The sequence below is a fragment of the Eucyclogobius newberryi genome, unplaced genomic scaffold, assembly GCF_026437365.1.
Source record: "Eucyclogobius newberryi isolate DKJ021-1_F unplaced genomic scaffold, fEucNew1.0.hap1 SCAF_21, whole genome shotgun sequence".
In the NCBI taxonomy this organism is placed as follows: Eukaryota; Metazoa; Chordata; class Actinopteri; order Gobiiformes; family Gobiidae; genus Eucyclogobius; species Eucyclogobius newberryi.
Window position 1 is genome coordinate 8,611,359 of NW_027315846.1, and position 22,998 is coordinate 8,634,356.

At 41.5% G+C, this 22,998-nt stretch overlaps 1 protein-coding gene across 1 annotated transcript in view; it reads right to left on the bottom strand.

Annotated features, from left to right (window-relative positions):
- stag1a (STAG1 cohesin complex component a) overlaps window positions 1-14,059 on the bottom strand; it is a 50,176-nt gene extending 36,117 nt beyond the window's left edge. The window contains exon 1 of the mRNA XM_072457320.1: window positions 13,874-14,059. The gene's annotated coding sequence lies outside the window, so the exon portion shown is untranslated. The remainder of the gene's footprint in view (window positions 1-13,873) is intronic.
- Between the last annotated feature and the right edge of the window lie 8,939 nt (window positions 14,060-22,998).

The window sequence follows — 22,998 nt, forward strand, 5'->3', positions numbered from 1 at the left end:
GCTCGGGGCAGAGACCGGAGCTGGGCCTGAAACACCGAGAGGGCTCCGGCTCCGGGATTAACCAGATTACCCACATGTCACGGGAGAGATTATACGAGTCCGACGCGTCAACCACATGTCAGCAAACACACAAATCCATCGAGAGCAGAAGAATACAGGTGCAATGTTGACTACTGTTTGAGTGATTACAGTGGTAGCAGGGCCAACGTGTAGATGTTAGTATTCTTGTAGCAATAGGCCAGCAACAAACAAGTATTTTGGTACTCGATTAGTTGTTTAGGATGCAATAAGCCTGTGAATATGAGAGTTTTACCCAGATAAAGCAGAAGTGAGGCCATTTGAGAACATCCTGGAGCTGAGTTTTTACAGACAAAAGGGTGTTTCCATCTAAAAACTTAAGATCTACATATTTCTGGTGTCATTTTTGTGTGATTGCTGCTCTGTCTGAGTCATTAAACCTCTTCTCTCAGCTCATTGCATGTTTTGGAGTGTGTAAATTCAGAAAACAAAACATCATATCATTTATTTTATTCATTTTATTAAAAAAAATAGTTTGTGTATACCCGTATTTTCCGGACTATAAGTCGCACCTTTTTTCATAGTTTTGGCCGGGGTGTGATTTATACATAAATTTATACTTATATACTTGTACTTATACCTACCTCTGTATCTACCTCTGTATCTACCTGCGTTGCACCAATGAAATTTCCCCATGTGGGACAATAAAGGAATATCTTATCTTATACTCCGAAGCGACTTACTGTATATGTGATATTATTTGTTATTTTTTGGCTGGTGCCATTTATAGTCCGGAAAATATGGTACATTTATACTTTTATTCCATCTTTTGTTTTTGCTTTTTGTTAAAAAAATATTTCTTAAAGCTTATTTATATTATCCTTTTATCTTAATTTGATTGCATTCACACGTTCTGGTATCTTCTGTGTTTTATTGTGTGTATTAAGGGATGCTATTGCTCTTTAAAAGTAATTTCCCTTGTGGTTTATAAAGTCAGTGTGTCTGTAACTAGTTATCTCGATCTGAACTTTTTCTACTAATTGGACCAAGTAAAAAAATTAAAATAATAATAAACAAGGTCTATACTGCGATAATTAAAACTGGTTTAAGCCAGGTTTTAACATAACACATTGTGGCATCACGCGGTCTTGCACCACACCATCTGCTAATAGGTTTTTTTTTCCTGATCTTAGCAAAGCCAAAGGGAGAGAAAAGATGCTGCGATTACATCTTTGCTGAGAAGTAGATTTTTCCTCCGAGTCTCCAAAGAAATACTATGAACAAAGCATAATCAGAAGAACTGTCAACATTAAAAATAGTATAATTTCCCTTTCTTTATGGGCAGACTGCTCTGTGCGGTTACAGTATAATTGGAGGATGGGGTTAGGGGGGAAAGGGGTGATTTAGAGGCAACAGGGAGAGGGGGAGTGTGAAAGCCCAGTAGCAGCAGGGAATACGGGGGAAAAAATAAACTAATTTGTGCTTTTGATTTGCGGCTGGCGCACTCACCTTGGCCCAGATTTGCAGAGCACCTTTGTCTGTTAGGCCAGAGGTGAAGCTCGTGCACAAACAAACAATAACGCAGATTCACTGTCCGATTACGTGTTATTTGGCGGGTAGAAACTGGCAGAAAAGTTACGCAGACCCCCTTCAACTGCATTTCATACTTCAGTTAAGGCTGCACTATCTGATATTTTTTTGCGATTTCTGTTTTCAAAATATCTAGATTCTTGGATAATTGTGATTATTCAGGTCACAATATAATCGTAGGTAACAAAAAAATTGAATAATCAGGACTATTTTAGAGGCAAAATTACCGCTTTTTAATTAATTGTATAGTCCAAAAAATACATCTAAATCTATAAGTACTTTTATATGTCAGTTTTTGTCACATTAACTTTATGTTTTCATTCAGAAAGGGTGATTTTGTGAAACTGGTCACAAACTTGAGGAATATTAACATGTTAGAAAAATTGAAAGTAAAGAAAATTATAGATTTCTCTGTTGTTTGTCATGTTCATGAATAATTGTTAAATCCCTACACTAAAATCTGGTATTATGACATCCCTAGTTTCCAGTTCGTAGAAGTCTATACTATGATATTACGTAATATTTGCAGCCTAATAACCACTATTAAAATTGCGATTTCGATTGAGAGACATTGTAAAGATCTGTCTGCTACAAGAAAACCGGGAAAACTATGGAAAACTATGTGCAAGCTCCAGCTGAGATCAAAGTACTGAATAAGACGGTACTGTGTAAAGAAAAACAACAGGCTTTTTTATTATTGAACAACTAGACTCAGAAAACAGTCTGGAAGCACCGAGATACATCCGTCACCAACAGGCAATGAAAGTGAAATATGCACAGTGTGGACCATTAAGGATGTCAAGACATTCAGTTAATCAACAACCGTAATTATTCAGGTCAGAATATAATCATAGGCAACTAAAAATAATAATTATGAGAATTGTTAGGAGTGAAAAATGTATTGAAGTTAAATATATGATCTTAACGTGCTTAAGAGTGTGTACGTGTTCTTTTAATCTGGTCGTTTCTGTCTGTATTTTGACATTCAGAAAGTGTCTTTTCATAAAGCCAAGCATCATACTAGAGGAATGATAATCTATTTGACGATGTGAATCAAAGGGAATTAACAGTTGTTCTGACGATGGTGTATTTTCCGTATTTTCCGGACTATAAATCGCACCTTTTTTCATAGTTTTGGCCAGGGTGCGACTTATACTCCAGAGCGATTTATATGTGATATTATTCGTTATTTTCACACTGGCAACCGCATTTCGTATGTTGATCATTTTCACACTGACAACAGCAAGAGGGCGCTCTTGGCTCTAAACAACGCAGAAGAAGAATCTACTCTTCCTCTTCCTCTGGAGTTTGTGGAGTTGTTTAGAAGTGACACTGAGGAAGAAGAATTCAATGGATTTAGTGATTTGGGGTAAAACTGATGCTTTGGTAAACTTGTTAGCATGTTCTTTATGCTATAGTTATCTGAATAACTGTTCATATGTTACGTTAACATACCAGACACTTACCACAGTTCTGTCTGTGCCTCATGTAGCTGAAGGTGTTAGCGTTAGTATACGTACTCCTATTCACCATGTTCTCTAATCTGTTATTATTTTAAATTCCATTTCAAGATGAAATGTCTGTTCTTGGTCTTGGATTTTATCAAATACATTTCTCCAAAAGATGCGACTTATGTATGTTTTTTATTTTCTATTATGCATTTTTGGCTAGTGTAATTTATATTTCGGAGCGATTTATAATCCAGAAAATACTGTATTCAAATAGAGTTCACATAAATTTCAATACCGTGTTGAAATTAGGATCAATGCACTAAAAACAACATGATAAAACCAATATACTGTCCCACATATCAAGCAACAGCAAAGAAAGTAGTTAGTAAGATGACTACTTGTGCTAGCCCCAAACCTGGATAAATGTATAAAATTGCAGCAAGAGCATCATCTATTGGAAAGTCTGTGCTTAACTTTGATCTTAACCAAGAGACCTAAACAGACAATTTACCCAGACGAATAATTCAAATCTGCAAATTTGAAAAACAGATCATTTGATTCATTCGGTCACTTCTTTTTCCTATTAGACGGACAGCAGTGAGCAGAAACCCGGAGCAGCAGGAGCCTCATGCTGAGCTCTAGTGGAGGTTGTTGGTGGTAATACATTGTCTGGGGATATACAGAAGGTTATGGTCAAACAATCGGCTGGAGTCAGAGGGAGCAGAGAAACCCCTTAATCCCCCGTCCACACGCTGAAGTGGCAGATGAGCCGATAACAGAGAGTACGAGCTGAACCGGGACAGCAGCCTAGTCAACAGTAGTGTTTACAATGGAACAAGACTTTATTATGCCAAACAGACTTGAGGTTTTCACTAATAATGTATCGGAAGAACCATTTTTCTATCATCCATTTATGTTCCGTTTATGTTGTGTCCCTCTGAAAAGACTTGGTTTCAATGAATCCCCTGAAGTGCTCGAGCAAATGTTTAAAGTCCACACCATTACTGTTCAAATGATTTCAGCGATTCATTTTCATTCATCAGTTAGTGTCTATAAATATTGTGTTGAGTTATTGCCTATAAATATTGTGTTGAGTATTTTCATCAGCATCAAAATTGTCAAGAAATAGTTCCTTCAGTGTGTCCTGGGTCTTCCCCGAGGCCTCTTCCTGGTGGGACATGCCCAGAACACCAGATGCTCGAGCAAACTCTGGCTACTTGCTATGTGGAGGAGCACGGGCTCTACTCCGAGCTCCTCCCGCGTGACTGAGCGCCTCATCCTATCTCTAAGGGAGCATCCAGCCACCCTGAGGAGGAAACTCATTTAGATTGTGTCCGTGATTTTGTCGTTTGTGGCCATTACCTCTTTAGGCCATAGATGAGAGTGGGAACGTAGATTGTCCAGTTAACAGAACAGGCTACAATCAGGGGGTTCCGCCCGGTGGGTAGTGCTCACGCAGCCCAGAGGAGGATACAAATCGGAGTTCTCAGACTAGGTCCGCAGATTGAAAACAACCTTTGGATGAAGTTGCATATCTCCATTACCTTTCAAATAATACATTATCTTTGAAGACAAACCATTCATCTGTTAACATCATGACCAAAAAAGACATTTGAATTGTCTATAACTAATGTTTTGATTATAATTACATCGAAACTTGGTCAAACAGGATTGACTTGAAGTACCGGTAAGTTAAATCTGCTAGCTTGTAACTCTAGCACTAGCACAGCAGCCCTAACGACAAACTCCATCCTTATTAAAACTCTTCCATCAAAACACAAATAGCACATTGAATGGGGCGCTCCAATCTTTCTGTCCTTTTGTAGCCACTTTATTTCCACTCTGCAAAAGCCAAAGAATTGACTTGGCAGCTGCGCGTGAATCAATATTAAGTAACAGTGTGTACAAATGAATGAGCCAAGAAAGAGCAGACACTAGAGAAGAGAAGGTGGAATTTTCTAACACTGTGGCGTCACTTGTTGTTAACCTTGCACCTAAAAGGATTTGTCTGCCGGAAAACAGACCAAGCTGCTAAATCCACGAGATCCTGATAAAACGAGGGACACGGTTTCACACGTACCTCATAAAGCAACGAATCGCAGGTTTTATAAGCCGACATCATCTTCTGGCAGGAAGTCTAATGTAATGCCTCGCAGATGTATTTCATCCCGAACGACGGCAATGATCATTTTTTAATCTGATTTCTACAGTTACACAATCAGACGTTCTGGTCCATGCGTCTCAAAGAACCAGACAATACGCTTCTTTTAACGCACCATAATCTTTCATCTTTCATTATTTTGCCCAGATCATGCCATCCCTAACAGTAATTTCAGTAATAAGTAAATGTCTTCATTATATATGGCAACTTTCAAGATGTCCAAAGATCATTTACACATGGGGCTGCGACAATTAACTGAATTAAATGGAACTATGAAAATAATTGCGGACTATTCATCTGGACTAAACAGATTCTAAACTCATGATAAAACATGTGTTATCACAAAGATAGCGACATTGTTTAATCAAAATTGTATCAAACTGATAAATTATGCACTTTATTTGAAGAAAAATCAATACAGAAGCCCTAAATTAGCATTTCTTTTCGAAATTGTAGATATAAGTCTCAATGTACAAAAGAAATAAATGTAATAATTGCAGACTAACTGACAGAAAAGGCCAACAACAATAGTCCGTCACCACACTCATGCACACTTATTACTTATTTAATCAGGGAGTGTAAAGACATGGAAGAAATGCTTCTATTTCTCTAAAATGCTCTTATTTCCAATAACTGCACTGCACAAGAGGTCCATGGTCCATGACACATTACGCCATGAGCAATTACTAACAACAGTCCAATCTCGAGAAAATATTTTTACTTCTTATTAATAATGTGTTTTTTTGCATTATGAATGTATGAATGTGAGGGGAGCTGTCGGCAGTGCAGGTTGATGCTCTAACGTCTTTAATAACGCGTTTCTTCTGCACAGCCCTCGTATAAAAACGCGGGGCTGTCACTGCTGCAGCGGTAGATCAAAATATGAGCAAGAGAAATGTTTCCCCAAAGCAGAGAGCAAACGACACAGCCACAACTCCAACCACCAAAACGCTACTTTCGTTCAGAAGGAAAAATGGTGCGGTAATAATACTTTTATAACCCTTTTATTTGGTGAAGCTTTAACATAGAGCAGGTTTTCATCCAGCTCTAGCCTGTCTACAATTCTCAACAAGATAAAGCCAAGGCCAAAGAAAATAAATTCAACTATAATTTTTACAGATGTGAAAATATGTCCCTCTTGCACTTGAATTTGAGCCAAGCCATTGCTCACAATGGTGACACAAACCTGGAGTTTACATAAATAACGGCTTTAAAACATATATACAGCGTGCATATCAGTCATTATTGAGTCAATAACGTGAAACAGAGCTGAAAAAGACTAACCTAAAAGTGTTTGCAAGTTTCTTTCCCAAAAAAATGGAAGCCTAAAGACGCTATTCAACCTTATTTCACCACATTATCGTGAATTCTGCCACCAGTTCAACCCATTCCAAAAGACATTCTAAAAGCATTTTTCACACCACATTCAAATCTTTCCATGGAGCGGTATATTTTATGTCTCCCTAAGCAAACATTATTTATTTGGTAGGAGCAGTGCATGTTAATGAGCAAGAGATAGACGCTGTAAACACGGTGCAAGGTTGAACCTGCACAAGTAACCGTCTTAGGGCTGGTGATATGGCAAGGAAAACCGGATAAACTTCTATAAGCTTGTGATTATTATTGCCAGTTTTAAACAATTGGACTTTGATTTACACAGCACAGCCCAATTTTACGCCAGTTTCCCACCTTAGTTTGTGGTATCGTCTTCTGATTTTAGAAGCCCACAACTAAAGCACGTGAGGTCGAACCCGTACATAGTGGTGGTGTACATTCATCCATGCACCAGTGATGTGCAGAATATAGACAACGGCAGTGTCTAACCCTGAAGCCGGTGGTGAAATATGGAGGCAGCTTCACAGTCGAGCGAACGCAGCGGAGCCGAGCAGGTAAACCAGAGACGTCGCTGAACAACACATCTCATTACTGTTCACCTCACTGCTGTAACCGCAAGTAAACAAATGCATTCAAGATAGAGAGTAACGGTTGTAATTGTGATACATTTCTTTGCTGGGATAATTTTGACAATTAATCTTTGCCCAAATGGAATGAAGCCAATCACAAAAATGAATGGAAATACCGTATTTTCCAGATAAGTCGCAACTTTTTTCATAGTTTTGGCCGGGGTGCGACTTATACTCCGGAGCGACTTATATGTGATATGTGTTATTTTCAAACTTGCAATCTTATTTCATACTCCAGTTTTCTTCTCTATTATGCATTTTTTTGGCTGGTGCAACTTATACTCCGGAAAATATGGTACTTTTTTTGTCCTTAGTTTTTAAGATATTGTGCAGTATTTTAGGTTCATGTCTTATTTTTGGTTTTATTTATATACTTATATTTCCCCATGTGGGACAATAAAGGATTATCTTATATTTTGGTTCTATGCCATGTATGTCTTGATTACATTTTGACTGTAATATTAATCAGGCAGTTAAGACAAATGAGATAAAAACATTATTACCCATAACATTGACAATATACATGTATAGCAATATAATGAATAAATATGAGTAATAAGCTGTGTGTATGTTTTTATTGGGGGGGTTGCCAATACATAACCTAAAGTTTATATTAAATTATGCGTACTGAACAAAACTCTCCCCGAATCCAAGTTGGAAAAAATGATAAAATGGAGGATTGTACTAAAAAATGCCAAACAAACTGGTGGCAAAGGAGAAAACGTACTCGACGCTGTGTGACTAATCGCCCATTGTCCAGGCTGTGAGTGTTGCAAAAATAGGCTTCAGCGACCCATGACCTCGTTGGACAACAGTGTGAAAAGAAAGAAAAGAGCACTATTTTGTTTGTTTGGAGAATCGCCAGTAACAAATGACCCAGGTTGTCGACGGAAACAAGTAATTAACAGGTTATTTACTCACGCTGCATCTGGCTTCAACATTTGAAAACATTTGTGCAGTTCGTTCTGGATGGTTTGAAAGTATTCATGTAAAAGTACGACCAGAGAGTATCCAGGACTGATCAAGACACAACTCAGGTCTAAAAACAAGACTAAAACCAGGTATAATGGTAAAAGTTTAAAACAGGACAACAATTTTGTACAGGTCTATGACTAAACCTAAACTGGGTATAAGGTTAAACTTGAGGTAATAAAAGGTTTATCCAAACTAAACCAGGAAGACTACACAAAATCTAGCTAACCAAACTAAACAATGACAAAGAGAACTATATCAAGTCTTAATATTTATCAGGTTTATGGTGGCATTCTGCCAAAACTTTAAAAAAGGCTTAAAATCAGCAAATTCACTACATTTAGCCTTTTAACAGTTCTATATCTGATAATACTTTAACTCTTAAAGCACATTTGTAAATGAGTACTTCAGTACTTTTATCTTAGTATACTATTTACATTCATCTTCATAATAATGTGTAATACTGTCATACTCATGTGCAATACTGTCATAATCATGTACAATACTGTGACATAATGTCAATCATCCTGGTGCAATATTCTCTGTCCATATAACAGCTGTAAATAAGAGTGTCATCATTGTTATATTTATTAAGAGTATAAGATTTTTTCTTCAAGAGTGTTTTTTATAAGTTATCTGTTTTTTTATTATTATACTTCTGTACCTACTGTGTTGCAACACTAGAATTTCCCCATTGTGGGATAAATAAAGGTGATCTTATCTTATCTTATTTCTATGTGATTTCTTGAACTCCTCCACTTGTTGCCCCAAGTGGAGGAGTTCAAGTATCTCGGGGTCTTGTTCACGAGTGAGGGAAGGATGGAGCGTGAGATCGACAGGCGGATCGGTGCAGCGGCTGCAGTGAGGCAGTCGCTGCATCGGACCGTTGTGGTGAAGAAGGAGCTGAGTCGAAAGGCAAAGCTCTCTATTTACCGTTTGGTCTACGTTCTGACCTCACCTATGGTCATGACCTTTGGGTAATGACCGAAAGGACAAGATCGCGGATACAAGCGGTCGAAATGAGTTTCCTCCGCCGTGTGGCTGGGCGCTCCCTTAAAGATAAGGTGAGGAGCTCGGCCGCTGCTCCTCCATGTCGAGAGGAGCCAGCTGAGGTGGCTCGGGCATCTGTTCCGGATGCCTCCTGGGCGCCTCCCTCGGGAGGTGTTCCGGGCATGTCCCACCGGGAAGAGGCCCCGGGGAAGACCCAGGACACGCTGGAGAGACTATGTCTCTCGGCTGGCCTGGGAACGCCTCGGGATCCCCCCGGAGGAGTTAGAGGAAGTGTCTGGGGAGAAGGAAGTCTGGGAGTCCCTGATTAGACTGCTGCCCCCGCGACCCGGCCCCGGATAAAGCGGTCGAAAATGGATGGATGGACTTTTACTTGAGTAATTTATTGCAGCTGTATCTTACTTAACAAAACGGAATACTTCTTCCACTACTGCCAGTAGCTCCAGTGGAAGCCAAGAAACCTCAGTAACATTGAGTAAATATAGAGCTGAGTTCATGCAAACGGACCATTTAAATCTATATCCTGGAGCTAGAGCCGTGGAGGCATATGTGGATAATGACACAGCCCTGAGGAATATGTAATGTGCTTGACATTTGTCACACACTGTTCATCGTTGTATGTTGCACCGAATCACCAATGCAAGTTCCTGTTTTTGTGAGTTTCGTTCATTGACAATGGCAATAAACCTTTTGTGATTCTGATCTGATTCTGAAACTGTCACATTGTCACCTTTGCTCAAGGAGTTGGCCAAAGACAGATTTCCTGTTTCGAGGTTCAAAACAAAAGCTATAGAATGCAACATCCAGAACTGAAACAACTCGTCTTTCTTCAAAGGTATATCAATATAATATATTATATTCAGATTCTACAATATGATGTCGTCGTATGGGGGAAGGAAGGAACAGACATTACACAGTACCAATTATAGGAATTTTTGTATGAGTAATATGTTAACCAAGATCATTTACATAAACAAACCAAATATGTTAGATTTATTTCTATCTAACTGACATCTCATTTGCATTTTTATTCTAGTGAGGGCACTTTCTGTTGCACAAATGTCTCCATGGAGGGATGACTATACATTTTCTTAAATGGAGTATAAAACATTTAGTCGTCTGAAAACCAGCGTTACACATCTCTGTCTTTTGCTGTTACTTTCTGCTGTTATTAAAACTACAGCTCGAGTTCCAACAATACAGCCATTTCAACTCTGGGGAAGCACTTCGGCACCGAGCCAAAGGATTTAAGACACACGGGGAAAACTGCTCCCGCCACACCAGTTTGTTAAGTCTAAGTAAAGGGTTGGGTGGTTACATGACTGACTCTTCCTCAAATGTACTGCAAAACACATCAAACAAACACACAAAGGCTCGTGTCGTCCAGACTTGGGTATTTATATTTTGGAGAGAAAGTTAAGAATGATAAATGTTGCAAAATCGTTGTTGCACATTCATTATTGAGACAACAAGTTAAAAACACACTTCGAAATTGTGGTTTAGAATACATTTTGTCCAACTGTTATTTGTACTGGATGAAGCAAGTGTATCCAGAAAGCAAAGGGTAATCAATAAGTTAACTCAATTTATACTTTTATCCAAACTATCTATTGCCTTTACTAGTTAAAACCATCCAAGTAAGTTGACTAGACCCAGTTCCATCCCTGATATAGAAATAATGGCAATGGAAATAGGCCAAACATGTTACATACAGCACCCACGCATGTACACTGACCTATTTTTGTCCACACACACAGCCTTATTTGTTATGTTGCTCAACCTCTTTACAAAACACACATAAAACGCTACACGGCATCTTGAATCTCTTCATACGCAGCAGTGATAATTATATAATGGGTTTCAAAATGACGTGAATGTAGAGCCGTAGCCAGAGTCATTAACAACTGAAAAACAAATATATCTTTTGACGGTGGAAAAGTCCTCAAAATGTTGCATTAAAAAGGGAGAGGAAACTCATAAATAGATATGTCCAACCTATGGATATTAAAGACAGTTTCCATATCAAATAACAATCTCAAACTAAATATATCTTTGAATGGGCAAAGTTTACAGTTTATGAACGCAATCTCTGAATTTAGCATCCACAAATGCAAACCTTATCAGTATTTGTTAAAATGGAAATCGGCTGCACAAACTTGCCCTGTTACGGTAATCTTAAAGTCTTAAAGTCGTTTAACTGATGTAACGGCATTGCACACTTGAAGCTAAAGTGAAAAAATATGTTTTGTTTGATTGTGGGGGCAGAGATGATTTCTGTTGCATGTAGACAGGTCCAGTATTTACAGAGATATCAAGCATAAACCAGGTCAGGCAATCTTCAATCTGGCAGTTAAATAGCAAATTCCACTAAAGAATTCAGATTTGTCTCCAGCTCTGTTTTAAACGACATATTTGTGAATATTGTGACGTTCAGATAAAATAGGCATAAATCAGCGTGTACAGACAGGGAAGTCCATAGAACCCAACAGTGACGGGCAATGCTGGTCCAAGTCCCTATGAACATTGTTTGATCCGTTTTTCACTGTCGCCTCTCGAGGAAACTGCTGCTGTGATTTTGGGCGTTGCGAAAATAAATTGAAAATTGAATTGGATGGTGTCCGTCAGGGAAACTTCAGGTAAAGCAGACTGAGAGCTCTACCATCTGAAGCCAGTTCCAACCGCGGGCATTCACCACCCCAAACACAAAACATAAGCAAATTATAAAGCTTTATGTCTAGTGTTTGATTTAACTTTCAGGAAATAGGCCAAGATAAGTTAATTTGGTAGCGCAACAAAGAAGAATCTACATTTACCTTGTTGTCAACCATGTGTTTTCAATGTTTCCCATATCATCCAGATATAATTCCCCTGAAAAACTTCTGCAATCTTAGTTGCAAAGTCAGCTTCTGTATCCACTTTATTACAGAAGTTGCCCTGAGCGCCGCCATCTGACGTAATCCTCCTTCTGGTTGTATTAGTGAACATAGGGCTGACGACCTCCAGAGAAAACAAGTTCTACACAGACTAAAAAATCGTTTTCAGGCCGCCCAGAGAATCGGTGCGTTGTTGCTCGCATGAACATAGGGTATTTTACACAAATAAATGTACATTATAGCAGATTTTAGCTGCAAGACTTTTCCCTTGTTCTCCACTTCAGTGATTGGTGCAGAACAGAAGTGCCCTTACAATGGAAGTGCCAATCTGCGGCAAAAAGAGGACAAAGTGGTCAGGGCACAATCAGGTGAACAGCGCCATTCTTTGTACAGTCACTTGCAAACGTTGAGTTGCAGGTTGCGGTTTTTTGGGCTTGCTCCTGAACGGCACTTTTAAATCAGACTTTTTCAGCTCTGTTTCACGTTATAGACTCAATAATTACTGAAATACAGACTGCATACATGTTTTAAAGCCATTATTTATACAAACTATGTTAATCTCTGAAAGTAGAACCCGTAGCCGTGACCCCCCAGTTTGAGAACCACTGGACTAAGCTACTGTTTGGCTGATTCCATTGTGAGTCTTGACAGTCCAAGGCCAAGTGTATTTGGGAAGTAGTTTGGTATTATTCCTTTATTGTCATACCACAGATCATGCATATATAGAGTTCAAAATGGAACTAATATGTTGTAATAAATATTAATTGTCATAGAGCTATGCAAGAATACATATTGCACTTGTAATAAAAAAAAAAACAAATGTCAAATTGCAACTCAGGACATGAAGACAGCCACACATCCAACACTTCCATGTGAAGAATCCCTGGGCTGCAGACTGTAAACAATGCAGTTATGTAATCACTCCGAGATCCACACTGGAGGCACTTTGACCCACAACAACAACCCGACAAACACGCTGCACGGGGCGGGCAGGAGCGGACAGCCAACACCGGAGCACCGGTGCAAACATGCCCGGGCAAAAACCTCCCTGGAGCCCATCCCCCTCGCGTGATCACGTTTCCCCGCTAAAATGTTGCCCGTTTCCCGCACAGAAGGGGGCGGGAACAGAGGGAAAAGGCGCGCCATAACACTCCACGCGTGCAGGAGAAATAAAACGGAAATCACGCTGCAGAAAGGCGTCAAATCCGGCGATGAGGTGTTTGTTTGCGCATTAAAAAGTCAGCTGCTTGCACTCCACAAACTTGAGGCAAGAACAGGGAGCGCGCGCGGGGGAGATGATGTTGACACGCGGGGGGAAAGTGGGAAAAGATGGAAGAGTGTGTGTGCAAATCAAATAAAAGAATGCATCGCGTCGGGACAGTGCAGCCGGCGACGTGGCAACGCGTGCACCGCCGCAACGAGAGGAGGGCAAACGCCGCACACGACCACAATAACACGGCTGTGCACGCGAGGGAAACGGGGTGATGCTCCGTGCACGCAGCAACACACACACACAAAAAGAAGCATGTCCACACGTCACATGGATGTCTTCTTGTGTTTGTTGACAAGCCGGAGTCGAGCGGGGCCGATGCGGACGGGTGTCACACGGCCCCCGCGCGCGCGCCTTCTCCGCGCTGTCGAGGTGACATTTTTTTGGGGCTAGCTCCGATGCTAAAAGCCCCGGTAGCAACGGCTGTAATGCAACTGAGGAAGAGAGAAAGCCGCTAGCGCCCATCCCCCCATCGGCCAGTCTTCCCTGTCTGCGTCCACCATCTTTAATCTGTGCTCCGTCTGCCTGCCCAGCACAAAACCCGCACAAAAACACCGCGCACTCACCTTTAGCGACCATCTCCGAGCCGATTATCTCCTACCGGAACAATAAAGCAATTTTTGTTTTCATAAGGTGCGTTTTTTAATATTGAAAATTGGACGTGCGAGCGGAACCGCGCCTTGCGAGAAGAGCAGCAATCCTAAACCGCCATCTGGTGGTACTCTCGTCTCTGTGATGCAGCGGGAGCGGCGCAGCCTCAGACCGGGCCTCAGGTGCCCTCTGGCGGACACGGCGCGCATGACGGGCCGCTGCGGAGGCGCGCTTCAGGGGCGAGCGGCGGAATGGGAGGGACCCGCCGACACAGCGCAGACACATGTGAGGAGACACATATGAGGGGACACATGTGAGGAGACACTGTGAGGGGACACGTGTGAGGAGACACATGTGAGGAGACACTGTGAGGAGACACTGTGTGAGGGGACACGTGTGAGGAGACACATGTAAGGAGACACTGTGTGGAGACACATTTGAGGGGACACATGTGAGGAGACACTGAGGAGACACTGTGAGGAGACACCTATGAGGAGACACTGTTCACATGTGAGGAGACACATGTGAGGAGACACATGTGAGGAGACACTGAGGAGACACTGTGAGGAGACACATGTGAGGGGACACATGTGAGGAGACACTGTGAGGAGACACATGTGAGGAAACGGGAGACTGTCCTCTGTTTACGTCGTCAGTCTGTGGTTCACTGGCCACAGGCAGACGACCAGTGGGATAATAGCATTATAATGAGCCTGAGTCTGGACCTTTTAATTGGACGTTAAATCACTGTAACACACACTTTTAGCCTGAAGAATCCACAAGTGTGACATGGATGTTATAGATGGATGTTAAAGCTTTTACATGTCCACAGACTGTAGAGAGTTCAAACCCACTGTTTGATTCATTCTGTCATGGTGCCCTTGGGCAAGACACTTCACCCTGAACATGACCGTTGTGTGAGCGATTGGTGGCAGTCAGTGGCACCAGAGGCGTAGATGTGAAGCCAGCTACACTTGTACCTCAGGGCAGCTGTGGCCACAGAAGTATCACCTCCAAGTACGAAGATTAATGCCTGGCATTGTAAATTTTGTTTTGTAAAATTAAGTCTATATAAGTTACATATTTTTTATTAAAAATATACAAAAAGAAAAGTAAAACAATTGATGTTTTATTTGGACACACATGGAATAAAACCAGTCACTTGTAAAGGACCCTCATGTGTGCACTTTAGCACTTTAGCACTCCATGCCTACAGGTTTTTATCTCTATTTATGGCATCTCAATGTGTGAAATTCAAGGTTTAATAGTGCAATAACTGCTTGTAAGTGTCTGCTTGTAATAAAACATAGTGTGAATAAAATAGCATAATAGGTCGACTTGAATAAGGTCATGTGCTGTGAACGAGCTGTGGCTCAGTGTTATAACATGAATCATACAACTCTTCAGTGGATGTGATCTCCAGTGCTGTACAAAAAGAATGATTACATATCCATTGCCTGAAATAAACCTTCACCATGTGTTAATAATCTTGACACATTCACTACAGCACTTCTTCTAAACCCCCTGAATCAGTTGGATTACAAGTTTAAAAAATGGGAGTGAGTCATTTCAAATTGACCATTGATTCTCTTTATTATCTGAAGGCAAAAAAGAAACGAGCAAACGCCCCGTGTCATTCGTCTCCGTGGACCTGGAGCAGGATTTGGACGTGGTTTAAACCCAATTGCCGCCTGTGTATTCTCGCATTACTCATTCTCTTCAGTCCGGTCTTATGCCGCCCGCATCCATCTGATCACGCCATAGGAAACAATCAAACATGTGCCCGTACGGTCCTTTGTTTGGTCTTATCAGGTGTCATTAATGGAGAAAGGACTGCTGCGTTTCATCTGACTTAATAACATTTAATTATGCTGGGAAAATGACTTGGCCTGTATTGTTCATTTGCAGATTGTGTAAGAAAATGAATAAATTAAGTCGTCTAATGATTATTTATGTTTTTATGACGTCTTTCTGGTTGAACATACCCTTCTTGCTCTGTTATGTTCCATAATGTACTAATGAACTTACTAACTTAAAGAACTGATGCAGAATGTAATGTATTCTTGCTCATGCTAACAATTAAATTAAACCAATCAAATTTGAACAGTGGATAAACGACTGTAAATAGACATGTGAAATATAAGGCTGACAGTATCTCTCTTTATTCTATTTTAATGTCTCACAAATCGCACACGTTCAAAAGCACAGGTCTGCTTGTCGTTGGATGCGCAGGTGTTTGCCATAGCAACCGCACGTCTTCTCCATAAAAGCTGCAGCCAGTTCCTCGTCTCAGGGTCGAACCTGAAAATAAATGCTCATTATAATCACACACACACACACACAAAACGAAGCCTTCCATCTGTGCTGGCTTGATATATGTAAAAGGTAAAAGGTCACATTTATTGGTTTGTGCTTTTCTACCTTCGAGGCATTCTTTACAAACTGTACATTCTCACACCAGCATTATTCATCTGTGGGAGATGGAATCGCACCGACAACCTGCGGGCCTGGGGATCGGACCGCTCTACCAATGTTTTTATATAGCTGGAGCGGGATTCGAACCACCGACCACGGCTGACTGATAAAGAGGGGTTGGCAAATGGTATTTCACAATCTCACAATACCGTATTTTCCACACTATAAGGCGCACTGTCAATTAATGGTCTGTTTGTGATTATTTTTCATATACTGTATAAGGCGCACTGGATTATAAGGCAATCAATTAATGGTCTATTTTTGATTATTTTTCATATACTGTATAAGGCGCACTGGATTATAAGGCAATCAATTAATGGTCTATTTTTGATTATTTTTCATATACCGTATAATGCGCACTGGATTATAAGGCGCACTGTCATTGAATGGTCTATTTTTGATTATTTTTCATATGTAAGGTGCATAAGTGAAATAAAACGTGTACCACACAAAATCGCTTCGAGGTCAGTATTAATCCTAATATAAATCCTAATATTGAACCACCGAGCACGGCTGACTGATAAAGAGGGGTTGGCAAATGGTATTTCACAATCTCACAATACCGTATTTTCCACACTATAAGGCGCACTGGATTATAAGGCGCAATCAGTTAATGGTCTATTTTTGATTATTTTTCATATACCGTATAAGGCGCACTGGATTATAAGGCGCAATCAATGAATGGTCTATTTCTGATTTCACACTGGGCGGTTCATTACGGAGTTCAAATCAATTGTTTTGTTACAGCACATTATTCCTGTATGACATTGATGGGGGAGTGTTTTCATTTGGTCAACTGAAATATTTCAACATAGTTTTCACCCGTGACACAAATTCACAATGTCTAAAAAAGTATGACTAAAATGACGTACAATTAAAACTCTGACAAGGAGTACTTCAGAAGTTTCAGCTCCAGAAAAACTGAAACGGTTTATTTTCATAAAACTGAAAGTGCCAACGCTCCAGGTGTTTCTGCAACAACCAGCTCCGCTTTGGACTCCAGTTTCAGCTTCAGCTCTAGTTTCAGCTTCAGCTCCAGTTTCAGCTCTAGTTTCAGCTCTAGCTCTAGTTTCAGTTTCAGCTCTAGTTTCAGCTCTAGCTTCATCTCTAGCTCTAGTTTCAGCTCTAGCCTCATCTCTAGCTCTAGTTTCAGCTCTAGCTCTAGTTTCAGCTCTAGTTTCATCTCTAGCTCTAGTTTCAGCTTCAGCTCTAGTTTCAGCTCTAGCGTCATCTCTAGCTATAGTTTCAGCTCTAGCTTCAGCTCTAGCTTCAGCTCTAGTTTCAGCTCTAGCTCTAGTTTCAGCTTCAGCTCTAGTTTCAGCTCTAGTTTCAGCTTCAGCTCTAGTTTCATCTCTAGCTCTAGTTTCAGCTTCAGCTCTAGTTTCAGCTCTAGTTTCAGCTCTAGCTTCATCTCTAGCTCTAGTTTCAGCTCTAGCTTCAGCTCTAGTTTCAGCTCTAGCTTCAGATCTAGCTTCAGCTTCAGCTCTAGTTTCAGCTCTAGCTCTAGTTTCAGTATTTCGGGTATTTCTGTTGACTAAAAGTTGACTAAAAGGGACTAAAAGTACTGCTAGTTTTGTCAAATAGTGAAAACTACATGTGGAAACTAGATCCAAACTGCTCCAAGATCCAAACCAGGCCAAGCAACACGTCACTACAAGACTTGTGAAACACTGCAATACAACTTTTTAAACTTAATACCATTGGATTTGTGTGTTGTTACATCAGTGTAACAGGTTTTGCTGGGGCTGGAGCAGTATCTTGGCAACTAGGAGCCATAAACGGGGCACAACCTGGACATAATCAGCTGACTGGGCGACATTCAGAAACTAACTAGAGCAATGTAACATAAAATGAACTTTATTAGAAGTCTGAAGACACTATAGGCCATTACAATTTAATACACAGTTCTACTTCACTTTTAAAATGAGTTTTGAGTTTTTCATATGTTGACAGAAACACTATAGCCAAATACTCTGGTCTGTTCCTCCAGAGACGTCACTTTTTGGCCTCTAATTTTAATAACAACCGTTCAGTGTATTTCAGGTCCAGCGTTGAGATCTCCACTTGGCCTGGCTCACTTGGGCTGGACTGACTTTCTTTTCATATTTGCCCCTAACATTTTCAGGGAAACAATGAATTAACAAACAAAAGCTCTCAAAATGTATTGTTTGGTCTTTTTGACATTATAGTGACAATGTAAGTACGTATTTGCAACAGAAATGTATCCGTTCAACACACATTTTAATCTCCAGTTCTATTTGGTAATATATGATAATGCAATACGATACTAAATAAACAGTTTGTCATCATTTAACGTACAAAAATGTTTAATCAAAGCATGAGAAATATCAAAATCCGCAGCAAATGGAGAATCGTGTGCATCGCTGTTGAAGGCGTTCAAGTCAGTTCATGTGAGTTTTTTCCTGCCCCAACAGAGCCACAGATGAGCACTGAGCAGTAATCTAGATCTAATTATATTATAATAGGCACACAAGGCAATTCAGAGCGCTTCCCACAACAGGAACAAACGCATTCAAATACAGAAATCACAAGACATAAAAAGAGAAGAGTGCAAATTAAATAATTTCAGTTTTATGCACAGCTAAACAAAACAGTTTTAAGTCAAGAGCCCGGTCCATGTTTAGTCCTGACTCTGGGCACCAGCAGGAGGCCGGTCCATGTTTAGTCCTGACTCTGGCACCAGCAGGAGGCCGGTCCATTTTTAGTCCTGACTCTGGGCACCAGCAGGAGGCCGGTCCATTTTTAGTCCTGACTCTGGCACCAGCAGGAGGCCGGTCCATGTTTAGTCCTGACTCTGGGCACCAGCAGGAGGCCGGTCCATTTTTAGTCCTGACTCTGGCACCAGCAGGAGGCCGGTCCATGTTTAGTCCTGACTCTGGGCACCAGCAGGAGGCCGGTCCATGTTTCGTCCTGACTCTGGGCACCTGCAGGAGGCCGGTCCATGTTTAATCCTGACTCTGGCACCAGCAGGAGGCCGGTCCATGTTTCGTCCTGACTCTGGGCACCAGCAGGAGGCCGGTCCATGGTTAGTCCTGACTCTGGCACCAGCAGGAGGCCGGTCCATGTTTAGCCCTGACTCTGGCACCAGCAGGAGGCCGGTCCATGTTTAGTCCTGACTCTGGCACCAGCAGGAGGCCGGTCCATGTTTAGTCCTGACTCTGGGCACCAGCAGGAGGCCGGTCCATGTTTCGTCCTGACTCTGGGCACCTGCAAGAGGCCGGTCCATGTTTAGTCCTGACTCTGGCACCAGCAGGAGGCCGGTCCATGTTTAGTCCTGACTCTGGGCACCAGCAGGAGGCCGGTCCATGTTTAGTCCTGACTCTGGGCACCAGCAGGAGGCCGGTCCATGTTTCGTCCTGACTCTGGGCACCTGCAGGAGGCCGGTCCATGTTTAGTCCTGACTCTGGCACCAGCAGGAGGCCGGTCCATGTTTAGTCCTGACTCTGGGCACCAGCAGGAGGCCGGTCCATGTTTCGTCCTGACTCTGGGCACCTGCAGGAGGCCGGTCCATGTTTAGTCCTGACTCTGGCACCAGCAGGAGGCCGGTCCATGTTTAGTCCTGACTCTGGCACCAGCAGGAGGCCGGTCCATGTTTAGTCCTGACTCTGGCACCAGCAGGAGGCCGGTCCATGTTTAGTCCTGACTCTGGGCACCAGCAGGAGGCCGGTCCATGTTTAGTCCTGACTCTGGCACCAGCAGGAGGCCGGTCCATGTTCAGTCCTGACTCTGGCACCAGCAGGAGGCCGGTCCATGTTTAGTCCTGACTCTGGCACCAGCAGGAGGCCGGTCCATGTTTAGTCCTGACTCTGGCACCAGCAGGAGGCAGGTCCATGTTTAGTCCTGACTCTGGCACCAGCAGAAGGCATGTCCATGTTTAGTCCTGACTCTGGCACCAGCAGGAGGCAGGTCCATGTTTAGTCCTGACTCTGGCACCAGCAGGAGGCAGGTCCATGTTTAGTCCTGACTCTGGCACCAGCAGGAGGCAGGTCCATGTTTAGTCCTGACTCTGGGCACTAGCAGGAGGCCAGTCCATGTTTAGTCCTGACTCCGGGCACTAGCAGGAGGCCGGTCCCTGAGGTCCTCAGAGTCCGAGATGGTTCATATGGCACTAACATGTCTGAGATGTATTTTGGTGCTAGGCCATGGAGAGACTTGTCCACAAGCAGAGCTGCTTTAAAGTTTATTCTCTGAGCCACAGGAGCCAGTGCAGAGACCTGAGAACAGGACTAATGTGATGATAGAAAGATTCCAAGTTTACAAGTTTGTTATTTCTTGGTGGATACAGTTTTACGTAATCTGAACACATAATCTTTTTACACAGTTTCTAAACAAGATGCTTACATTTTGAGTCAGTGAATGTCACATTTTGTTTTGCCTCATTTAAGGAAATTCAGTTTTTCAATTCACTTAAATGTATTATTGTAATGCCCATAATCACAACAGCAGTTGCCTTGAAGGGCAACAGTGAAAAACAGATTAAACAATGTTCATAGGAAATTAGCAATGTTCCAACATCCCCTGTCCTTAGACACTCTAAAACTAAACTAACAAAACCCTTTGGGAGGAAGTAGAAACCTCCGGGAGAACCACAGTGAAGGAGAGATCCTGGTCCCCTGGACTGGTGGACACGCTTCAATTTGCAGATAGACTTTGGAGTCAGAACCACTCAGGAGGAGAGAGGGCGGTTCATCTAACAAGTTCATCCAGGAAGATGCAGAACTGTTCATCTAGAGTTGAGAGCGTTCCTCAGGCAGTTGAGGAACATCCGTATCTACAGCATCGACCGTGTCTGACAGTATTGTTGAAAGGAAAAGTAGTCAGAAGCGGAGAGGGCTCAAGCTGCCATACTTCCCCCAGCAAAGTGGCTCCTAGGGCAGCGTAGCTGGAAAAATATAGATTTTCTGTTCCTTACTGTCCTGACCATAAGCAATTTCAAAGAGGTTTTAAGCCTGGTCTTAAATGAAGAGACTGTGTCGGCCTCTTTAACATGGACAGGACAGAACGTTCTATCTCCTACTGTGCTTTTAGAGACTCTTGGGATCAGTTTGAGAGCGAAGTACCCTGAAAATCCCGATCAAAGAACCGATTGTCTTATATATTTCTGACAGACTGTTTGACAAACATAATCACAAAGTTTTGGGGCATTACATTTCATGCCTGTGGGTCCTGGCCCAGTACTCGCTGTAGCTAGAGCAAGAGTGTACAACGTGTCGTGAGCACATGCGGCTGGGCTCGTTCTAACACTTTGGGGTAATAACGCAGAACAGCTTTGGGGCGGGTTGGGCCAATAACACAACCCTGGGGCACTCCAGAATGCAATGATACATGGAGAAGAAATTGTGAGTCTGATTCTTGTTTGTTGCAAGCGATTCCTTACGTAACCATGAGTACAGACACGCATTTTCCCCCGGAAAGCAAACACCTGAAGTTTGTGCAGGATGGCCTTATGAGGCATCGATGTGCTTTACTTGGGTCTCAAAGTCTAAAAATGCAGTTAAAGCAGGTTTGCTTTTTTCCCCTGCCGCTTATGTTTTGACTGTTCCATTCCACCAACATTTGATATTTACATAGTGCCTGCGCATCACAATTCTATTTTTACACATTGAATGCATTGGTTTAGTATAAAAGAGCTTTTCATCCATCCCAAGTGAGTGAGGTGTCTTGCCAAATAATGTAATGGCAGTAAAATATCTTATATAATAATTATATTAATATTATTAATATAATTATTATTCTTCGTCTTTCTCCCAAGAATATAAACTGTTTGAAGATGAGTCATTGTACATTTATATTTTTAATTAGTTCTAACAATTGAAATAAAGACTTTGCCTAAGCTCCCAGTTGCTTGTGTTCACCTATTTCAAAATTAATTCCTGAATTCAGTCATTATTATTTTCCTTTAGGCTATTGCTGGGAGCAGTTTTGAGCACAATTTGGAATTATTCTTGTTAAATTCCAACGCTTTCTTTTTGAAAACACAACATTGATGTACAAAGTGCTTCGTACGGTTGTTTTGTCAATGTCGCCCATAATGTCATGTACAAGCTCCCATAACTAAATCCCATATAAATAATTTATGTTGTGGGAGGACATGTCCACACCACGTCAGATTCATGGGGTCATAAATACAGCAGTACATTACACACAGCCTCAGGTCACAGTGGAAATACAGACAGTGCTGTGTAATACAATCAATTTGTGAATGAAATCTTGTTTGTTTCTTTCTTTCTATTCACTTTAATATTTTTCTGTCCTTGAATATGCAAGGCTACTTTGGATTATTCAAAGAAGCTATCACGCCTCTTCTGAGAAACGTGTTCCTCATCAAATGCTTTGTGTGTTGTGTGTGTTTAGTCTATAAAGAAACTTCCAGCTCAGTCCATTTCAGTCAGTGTCAGTGCCAATATATCTCAATACTTTCAATATACTGAATTTGTGTTAAATCGTATCATTGGACTTAAGGAAGTACTGCAATCGTAAAGGTAAATGGGCCAAAAAGCAGTCAAGACTATTGACCATACCTTGTTTTACTGCTTTAAATAAAAAATCTTGAGCGGACCTTGTTTTTGTACCGTAAATGCAAAAGGTCCATAGCTGACTATAT